General features: G+C 48.4%; 1 pseudogene; it reads left to right on the top strand.

Moving 5' to 3' along the window:
- The first annotated feature begins 8,055 nt into the window (after positions 1 to 8,055).
- LOC102976397 (actin-related protein 3-like) lies at positions 8,056 to 9,289 on the top strand (annotated as a pseudogene).
- The last annotated feature ends 393 nt before the right edge of the window (positions 9,290 to 9,682 follow it).

The following is a 9,682-nucleotide window of genomic DNA, read 5'->3' as shown; positions in this document are numbered from 1 at the left end:
GTTCTGTCATTCGAACCAGGTAGCACCTGGTTCTGGGGACCGAATCACTAAGTAGTCTCAAATCCATGTAAAGGAATATTTCATTATCTTTCCAGAAGACAAATATAATGCAGCAACGAAAAATGACAGGAAGAGGTGTTTTTTTTTTGATACAAATATTCTGTAAGATGCATATAATATTTTCTTTGTCAGTTGCATTGGAAAAAATAAATGTGCACCGATCTCCTGAATAATAAGAGCAAGGTATTGCTTAATGACACTGGTTAAGTGGTCTCGACTCTGCCAGTGTTCCTAAAGGCCATTACCTCAGACCACTGAAATGGACCTGTTGATTTATTAAATGGTGATGGGCAGGAGACCTGGAGCGATTTCTTTTATGGGTTAACACAGAATTAAAATACCTAAATGGTTAAATCTGTTACTAGCATGGGTTCTTCCATAAGGAAAAATGGAAGGAGGGTCACAGAAATCTTCCACTGTGATGCTAGAATTAGTGTACGTGTAGTGTCTTCATCCTAACTGAAATGCCAGAATGGTTATGGTACACTCAGGATACAGTGATCCGTTTTGGCTGTCTCCCCACCTCCCTTTTATTTTGAGCCCAGAAGTGTTTTAGGTATTTTCCTTTTATAAGCATAAACCCATAGTTCAAAATATTCCCTAGGTAGCCTGATCATTTGCAAGACACCGTATTTATTTACTCAACGTATATCTGCCAAGAGCCCGCTGTATGCCAGATGCCCCCCTAAATTCTGAGATGCAGTGGTAGAAAATGAACATCCCTTCCGTCATAGCGCTGACATTTTGGAGGGCAGTAATGTCGCTGTTTTGTTATGAAATTGGTTGTACTTTTACGACCTTGAGGAAGCGTTAAGATGGAGCCCTCCCCTGCTCCCTGCAGGCTGTGCCCGTGAGGCTGAGCCGTGCCTACAGCCCTCTCTTTCTCCTTCCTGTGGGTGGGCCCTGGGAGGGCAGGGGCCGTGGGAGTTCACTGTGGCATCCAGCACCTGGCACAATTCAGGGCACACGGTAGGTGTTTCGTGAATATGCAGGTATCATAGGACTAGTTTTTTCCTAAAAACCTTCTGGGTTCTAGTTACTGGCAAATTCCGGAGGGCAGGAGAGTGTCTGGGTTTTTTTGTTTTTGTTTTTCTTGCCTTCTCATGGAAGCAGCTAGTTCAAGTGGGATGAATAAGATACACCTGCTCTTTGGTGTTGTTCTTCCTTTACCAGAGCAGCATTACCTGCTTTTATTTACATAAAGTCACCCGGAAATTGTTCTTAAAGCACGGAAGAAATCAGATCACGTTCCTCAGAGCATCTGCAAAACTATTTTCCTAAGAATCCTAAGAAGTATTCAGGAATTATCAAAGGGAGAAAATATGGACTTTCCCTCATCTTTCACAAGCCAGCTTTCTTCAGCGCTCAACAGTACTTGCCAGTGATATTTTTGGTAACTCGCTCAAACCGGGGAAATTCAGGAAATTCACAGGTAGAGTGGATGTCGCTTTCACTCTGCATTGTGCTGTCTTTGATTTTCCTTTCAGAGGCTCTGACTTACCCAGAATCCGCCCGACTTGGCATTTCCTGACTTTTGGCTTTGGACCCGGATGGTATTTAAACAAAGGGTGTGTGGGATCCAGCGGGCGGTGGGGACCGGGCATTGTTTGACTATCACCCGGGATAAGGAATTAGATGGTGATGTAAAAGTGAGCTTAGTGTCAGGCCCCTGAACCGTTGTTTATTATGTGACAACAATGCTAGTCCATTTTATGACAGTGAAAAAAAATCAGTGGCGCTACATACTCTGATTTAAGACGTGATCTGAGTTACTTCCTCTTAAACAAAAACTTTCCCTTGGCAGCCCCTTAGCCACCAAAACACCAGGCTGCAGTGTATAGGGTCGTACTTGACGCTGCTGAGAAAAATGCACCTTCTGGGATGGCAACAAGGTGAAAATAATCTAGTCTTACCTTATTTCTGCGGAGGGTGACAAGATTTTTGTGAATTTAACTATTTACAGAAAAATAACTGCCTGTTGCTTGTATCTTTCCTTGATCTAACGACCAAGGAAATGAACTTGCTTTTTTATTTCTTGCTTTCTAAATTTTATGGGGGATACAAATCTAATAATCATGGTCTTGGTTTTACTAGAATAGACTCGATTTAAAATATTACTATCAGGCTGTGTGTCTAAATTTCTTTTCACGGTAGGGGGAATGGGCCCTCTGTGCAGAACTTGTCATGTAAGGCAGTAGTGGGTGTCTGGGTCTGGGCGCTGGAGCACCCAGCTGCCGTGGTCCCAGGACCTCACTCCTGCCCTAAGAGCATCTTTCTAAACCAGCCTGTGGAGCAGCCTGAGGGCCGGGCAGGAGGGGACGCCAGAGGTTTCATCACCCCAGGGAGGTGGGGGCCCAGACGCTTTGGGAGCTTACTCTGTTTCTCACTTCCTTGCCTGAACGAAGCAGGTCCAGCGGTGGGATGAGGGGGAGGCCACCGCCCCAGAAGCCGCCGTGTGGGATAAAGAGGGAGGTGTCCCGCTACCCATGGGGTTGCTGCTGGAAGTGCTGTCCAGTCCCTGGGCGTGTGGGAGCAAGTCCTGAGAGCCGCAGTCCCCTGCCAGCTCCCTTCTTGCCCTCACGGTTCTCGCTCACGTTCAGTCAACGGGAAATCGTCTCGTGTCTGCGACACGCGGTGCGTCCATTCAGCACCTGCCCACTGAGTGTTTGCTACATTCCAGGGACCGCGCGAGGGGCTGGATGCTCAGCCGCAGGTCACACCTGCACCCAGAGTCACAGAGTCCGGTAGAGGGAGAGGTGCAAACGGATTAGAGCCCCCCGTGCTTCCAGAGGGCGAGGGGGCCAGGGGTGGGCAGGTGCAGCTGGGCATGGAGGGCAGAGCTGGACTGGGGGGTCTTCCTGTGTCTCTGGGGTGTCCCTGATGCCAAGTCTGGAGGACCACCCACTCCTCCCAGCTCTCGGGTGCTACCCACCCAACACCAGCGCCTCGGAGACTGAGGGTTAACGCCTAATAGCAGAGCTTTCAAAAAGAATGTTAATTATTGTAAAAATACTGTGTGTGGATTATAGAATATTTTGAAAACATAATAAAATTTTAAAAATGAGCCAAAGGAATAAAATCAAAGACACAGTAACCACCACTCTGATCATCCATGTTTCTTTCCGGTTTTCCCCTCAGATATATTTTAAAGTGGCTGTGCACATAGCCTATTAAAACATAGTATTCTTCCTTTTTTTTAACTTCAGGTGTTATCCTATGACTTTCCTATACTCTTAGAGGTTCTTTTTTTCAAAATTTTTCTTGGAGTAGAGTTGATTTCCCGTGTTGTGTTAGTTTCCGGTGTACAGCAAAGTGACTCAGCGATACATATACATATATCCACTCTTTTTTAGATTCTTTTCCCCTATAGGTCATTAAGAGAGCCTTGTCAGCAGGATTTTGTAACGACTGACTGAATAATATTCTATGACTTGGATTTGCTTCTCTGCTTTAAATTTTTCTCTATTTGCAAACAAGTATTTGATACCCATCTTTGTCAACAGAATATTATGTTTTTATTAGCATTTTTTTAGTTGATCCCTTGGGATAGATTTCAAGAAGTGGAACTGTTGGACCAAAGTACGTAAATGTTTTCAAAGGTCCTTGGCGAATGCCATCAAATCATTTTGCAGAAGGTTTACGGGAGCTTGGTTCCTGGGCTCTCATAGTGCTGTGGGCACAGGCCTCAGCTCAGTCAGACAAACACTGCCTTGCTGTCTTGATGGCATTTCTTGTAAACTAAGAAAGTTAACTTTTATTAGCCACTTGTATTTCTTTCCTTTTTTTTTTTTTTTTGGTCAATTCTCTTTCCTGTCCTAATTTTCTATCATCTTAGTTGTTATTTCCATAGATTTTCTTCTAGCGGGTAGCCACCTTCCTTTACTGCGTGCGTTGCAAGCATTTTCTCAAGACATTTAATTTTTAGATGTTTTATTTTATATTTGTATGTTGAGTTTATTCATTTTTTTCCTTTATTTCTAAGAAGGAACTGAACTTTTGGTAGAAAACGACACTACCTCAGTGTGTTAGATTCTAGGTGCTAATATTTAGCTGTAAAAGTACAAGTTGTCATAGTATTTAATGAATGGAACCAGGTTCTGTCCCATTCGGGTTTAAAATGATGGGCTCAAAAAAAAAAACAAGCTTCTCAGAATAAAATGGAAGCCCTCTTAGGGTGAATATTTCACTTTTATTTGGTTTGATAGCCACATAGTTAGAAAGATTTTCTATTCATCCGGTCCCATAAGCAGACAAAAGCGGTTCTTCAGGATTCTTTCTTTTGGGTTTTCCCCCAAATACATTCATTCAAATGTCATTTCTTTTGGAAGTTGGTGGCGGTCTGACTTCGGAAGGATCAGGAAGGGCTTGAACTCTCCTGGTTATAAGGAGAGACAATAATAATAAAGCCTTTGTCATAGGGGAGGAGGAGGAGCGCGGGTTTGCTCAGGGTTAAGGACGGGGCGTTGGCTGCCGAGCCTGTCCGTCCTGACTTAGGGGCCCTGAGGGTCTGACCAGGCCTCGCAGGGCACACCGAGAAAACCATTTTGCCGTCCTGCCAGGGCTCAGAGCTGGAACCCACCCTGTGAGGAGCCCCAGGCGCCTGGCACTGGTGATGGGTTACCTCTTAGCCCTACACGTTGAATGCAGCAGTATTCTGGCTATCGGAGACCCCCACATGTCCCGTCCAAATAACCGAGGTTTGGCTGTGTCATTACCGTGAAACAAAGGCTCCAGCGACGGCCTGGCAGGGGCTGGAGGCCGACCAGAGGAAGGCGCGTTCTGATGGCTTTGCGACTCTTTCCCTAAATAACTTGGCCATGAATCATGACCTCTTGGAGTTTGCCGGTGGTGACTCAAACCAAATGAACCAGCGAGCCCTGCTTCTTCTCTGCAGGCAGGACTGGACTTGACCTGGAATTTTACCTGTTTTCATGACAAGGGGCAAGATGTGAACCCTGCCACAGCGTGCAAACACCGTTTGATACAGGTGCTGCGTGGCTGGGGACATTTCCGCCTGCCACGCTGGAAAAATACTGCCTGAGTCACCCTTTGCTGGGTGTCACGGGGCCTCCTCCTCCAGGCCCGGAACCCGCGGGCCCCGGTCTCTCCCCTCCGCCTCTGATTGTTGTCTGGCTTCCCCGGGAGCCCCGCTGATGAACCGCTGGGGCTGGAGTGACTCACAGGAAGGCCGAGCATCGGGTCGAAGGGGCCTTGTGAACCGCACACTCCACTGCAGCCCAGCCCGGGTGCAGAGAGGCCCGGAGACCGGAACACAAGCCTAAACACAGTCTTTTGTTCAACAAGTATCTACCGAGTGAGTGCCTCCTTCGGGGCAGGGCTGCGATCCCTTCCATTGTCCCGGGATCCCTGTCACCTGCTGCCTCTTTCCTCTCACCCTCTGCGGCCGTCAGGCCCTCCATCGTCCTCCCACAAGCACCCTCCGTCTCCTGAGCGCCTGGATGGCTCCCAGGCGCCGGGCGAGCCTCCTTGCCTTTGAAGCCTCCCTCGCCCTCCCTCCTCTAGCACCTAAGGGCTCCTCTCGTGGCCTTGCTGGGAGGCTGCATGCTAACTGCCCATGACTTACGTACATGCTAGAGTGGAAGTGACGGGAAAAGAGACCTAACGTGTGTCCCTCTCTCAGGCTGATCTTTGTAGAAATGGGGAACTTGGGAGAAATGGGGCCTCGGCCCACCATTTGCTCCATACGTTTCCATACATTTTTATGGACAGCCAGCAGCGGCCGTGGTCAAAGGTGTGGGCTCTGCAACGCAGCTGTCAGGGTTCCCAGCCCCACAAACGGGAGGGGTACCTTGGTTTCCTCATCTGTAAAGTGGGGAAGTGTTAACACCTACCTTGCTGAGTTCTCTTGAGGGTTAGTGCATTAATATTGCCACGGTTACTTAGAGTTAGGGCTTAGTAGCGGGCAGCTGAAGCGCGTGTGCGGCCGGGCCCTGATGGGGAAGTGCCAGCGTCCGGGCTCCAAGAGGACGGTCTGATGGGGCGGCCCCTTAGGTGGCAGCCCTCAGGCCAGTGCGCGGGAGCTCCCCGTGTGACCTGCCTATTTACCCCTCCGCCCGTCTGATTTCCAGTCTGGCTCCCGGTTCCAGCTCAGGGAGGATCCCCTCCACCCCACACACCAGCCGCCTCCTTCTTCGCTTGTGGCCTGACCGTTCCAGAGGCTTCTCTTTCCGGGTGGAGAGGGAGGCACACGCCGGTGACACTGATGGCGCAGCCGGCCAGTGTCACCTCCACCCAGGGCCACATGGGGAGGGCTCACCACTGCTTGGAGTCCTTCCCAGGGCTGGTGATGGAGAGTGTGTTTCTGCATGTGACCAAGATGTGTGTCCTCCGAGAGCGGATGCCGCAGGGCCGGGCGGGGCGGACGCCTTCGAGGTCCTGTGTCTACCGGTCGTCACTGCAGGCAGAGGCTTCCATGCTCCGTCTCAGCTTCCAGAAGAGTGTGGGGCCTTTAGGACTTTGTTTTTTGAATCTTAAGACCGGGGAGTGCGTCTGACTTTGCGGCCCTATGTGCACAGCTGCTTCTCCTTTGTTTATGATGGAAAAATGTCCACACACAGTATCCATCACCTTCACCGTTTGCAGTGCACAACTCAGCGGCATTGAATACATCACAATGTTGGGTGACCGTCACCTCTGTCTGTACCCAAACCTTTCACCATCAGCATCAACTCCATCCCAGCGCACGCTAGCCCCGGGCCCCTCCCCAGATGAATTCGTCAATGGTATTCCTTTTTTAAAAAAATTGAGGTATAACTGACATACATGCAGCATTACATTAATTTCAGGTGTACAGCCTAATGATTCGACATTTATATATGTTGCAAAGGGATCCTGAAATAAGTCCTGTGTCTTGAAAGGACTTTTAAAAGAAGAGAATACTTCAGACCGGACAATACAACTAAAATAGAAAGGGCATCCTTCCCAGACAAAGAAGGTGAATTTTGCAGATACAATGGACGTACCAAGGTATCCCTTTCTGAGCCGAGAACAAAGTCTGAATTTGGGTCTGTCATTCCTATGGCTGCCTTTATAATTTTACTCTGTACAAACGTATTTATAAATAATGGGCAGTAGTGTTTTGCATGTTTTTAAACAACTTTTATGTAAGTGGTATCATTCTGTTCTTTGCCCAGATCTCTTCTCCCTGCTTTCTGCCCTCAGCACTGTGGTTTTAATAGGTGCCCATTTTGGGTCAGGAAGTTCTAGTTCTTCCTCTTTTGGTTCCTGCTGGAGTGGGATCTCTGGGGCGAGTACACCCACCTTTGTGGGTCCGTCCTTCTCTAAAGGAAAAATGTAGATTCCCAGACAATGCTGGGAAGAACATTTTTGCCAACAACTTTTGTGCACGTTGATAATTTGCCTAGGATATCAGTTGAGGGATGGGATTGCCGGGGGGAAAGCCATGGGCGTTTTCTACACACAGGTCTCCACTCCAAGTCTGTGAGCTTTTCAGGCTCCTCTTACACCAGCCACTCATGGGGGTTTCTTTTTCAGATAATGTATATGAAATAATATCGATGCCATTTGGGGGGCACAAAATTCGTTTTATGGATGACAAAATACCAAAGCAATACATTCTCATAGTAAAGAACCAAGGCCCCTGCAGAAGTACGGGGGATAGCTGGCCTGGCCGGGGCGTCGCCACTGAAGGCCACCTTGGCCTCCCGGGGAAAGGCGGCAGGAGGGGAGGAAGTTGTAGGGCGGGGACGGGAGTGAGGAGGGGGGAGGGGGGGAGGAGGGGGGAGGGGGAGGATGCCGCGGGGGGCTGCGCGGGGACCGCCCACCAGGCTTGAGGACGTGCTAGCCGCTGACCCAGCCCGCTGCTCTCTCTCTACTGCTTTGGCTTCCCGGCTCCCCCCACCGACGGAGAGGGCGGCCCGGCCGAGGCTGGTCAGGGAGCTTCGACCTCTCGCCGCCCATCCCTGGCCCCAACTGGCACGGAGCAGACGGTGGCAGCCGCAGGCGAGGAGGAAGATGGCGGGACGGCTGGGGGCCCGTGGGGCGGACCGTGGCAATGGGTACACAGAGCTAGGATATGCCGGAAATAGGGAACCACAGCTTATCATCCACAGCGTATCATCCCTTCCTGTATTGCTATTAGGGAGTCAGCAGAAGTGGGCGATCAAGCTCAAGGGAGGGTGATGAGGCAACAGAACAACCGACATATGCAACGAAGTGGCCAGTCCTCCAGGGTATCGTTGAAGATTGGGACTTGATGGAAAGGTTTATGGAGCAAGTGATCTTTAAATATTTAAGGGCGGAACTTGAAGGCCATTATCTTCTTTTGACTGGACCTCCACTGAGTACTCCAGAAGACAGGGAATATACCGCTGAAATAATGTCTGAGTCCTTCAGTGTTCCAGGCTAGTACACTGCTGTACAGGCTGTTCTTGCCTTAGCTGCACCCTGGACCTCCAGACGAGTGGGAGAACGGACGGTGACCGGTACGGTAATAGACGGTGGAGACGGTGTCACTCGTGTCATCCCTGTGGCTGAAGGGTATGTGATCGGCAGCTGTATTAAGCACATTCCAATCGCAGGACGAGATATAACCTATTTTATTCAGCAATTGCTGAGAGACCGAGAAGTAGGAACTCCTCTAGAGCAATCCCTGGAAACTGCTAAGGCAGTAAAGGAGCGCTATAGTTATGTCTGCCCAGATTTAGTAAAAGAATTTAACAAGTGTGATACAGATGGATCAAAGTGGATTAAACAGTATACTGGAATCAATGCTATCTCAAAGAAAGAATTTTCCATTGATGTTGGATATGAGAGATTCTTGGGACCTGAAATTTCTTTTCATCCAGAGTTTGCTAATCCAGACTTTACTCAGCCTATGTCAGAAGCTGTAGATGAAGTAATTCAGAATTGTCCTACTGGTGTCAGACGTCCTCTCTACAAGAATATTGTCCTCTCTGGAGCTTCAGCCATGTTCAGGGACTTCGGACGTCGCTTGCAAAGAGATTTGAAAAGAACTGTAGACGCCAGGCTGAAATTAAGTGAGGAACTGAGGGGTGGTAGATTGACGCCAAAACCTATTGACGTACAAGTCATTTCACACCACAGGCAGCGATATGCAGTTTGGTTTGGAGGATCCATGCTGGCTTCCCCACCTGAGTTCTACCAAGTATGCCACACCAAACAGGATTATGGGGAAATTGGACCTAGCATTTGTCGTCACAATCCAGTGTTTGGAGTCATGTCGTAGAATTGGCTTCATAGTTATTGGGTTACGGAGGTGGGGAAGAAATAATCTTTCTGATTACCTGTTTTGTCTGGATGGCTGGTTTTGAGGTTGTAAACCTAACTTGAAATAATAAGGCGAAACATAATTATACAGGAATATTTTAATAAGCATATCGACATGTGAATGTAGAGGAGAGCCAGAATGATTAAGTGTTTTTCTTTAGACTGAACATTTGAATCTTATGTGTAACACAAAGAAGTGGGTTTTAGTTCTTTCTGTGCCCTTGGTATTTTGTATATTATGGAATTACCCAAGATTTGATGGGATTTATCGGTACGTCGATAGCTCTGTAATGCTTGACTTGTACACTCGGAAGTGTGCAGTTCAAGAGCTTGTTTGTATTTCACACTTTTT

This window comes from Physeter macrocephalus, chromosome 5 (assembly GCF_002837175.3).
Source record: "Physeter macrocephalus isolate SW-GA chromosome 5, ASM283717v5, whole genome shotgun sequence".
Classification (NCBI taxonomy): Eukaryota; Metazoa; Chordata; class Mammalia; order Artiodactyla; family Physeteridae; genus Physeter; species Physeter macrocephalus.
This window is presented reverse-complemented; position numbering and strand designations above follow the sequence as displayed.